The sequence below is a fragment of the Manacus vitellinus genome, unplaced genomic scaffold, assembly GCF_001715985.3.
Source record: "Manacus vitellinus isolate BGI_N305 unplaced genomic scaffold, ASM171598v3 scaffold_52_pilon, whole genome shotgun sequence".
NCBI classification, from domain to species: domain Eukaryota; kingdom Metazoa; phylum Chordata; class Aves; order Passeriformes; family Pipridae; genus Manacus; species Manacus vitellinus.
The window spans coordinates 3,473,329-3,473,655 of record NW_021940628.1 but is presented as its reverse complement, the minus strand read 5'-3'; positions in this window follow the sequence as shown (position 1 = coordinate 3,473,655).

Sequence of the window (327 nt, the reverse complement as noted above, 5' to 3'; positions counted from 1 at the left end):
GAAGGGAGGAGGGTCTGGAGGTGATGGGAGGCTGCACAACACTCTTCCTCCCAGGGCAAGGGTTTGGGGTTTATTACCGTGATCGTAGGGGAGGGCTGATTCCTACAACTAATTGCCTTTTTCTTTTCCTTTCTGAAGATGCAAGCAGTTGATAATGACAGTAATTAACGCTGTAGAAACAAGGTCAAACTCAAGAACATTACCCACTAAAAGTCACTTTCCCGAAAGTCATGTCAAATTCATTGCCTTGGAGTAGCTTAAAAAAAAAAAATAAAAAAAAAAAAAAGAGAGAGGAGGCAACTGCTGATGAGCCGTTTGAATTATGTA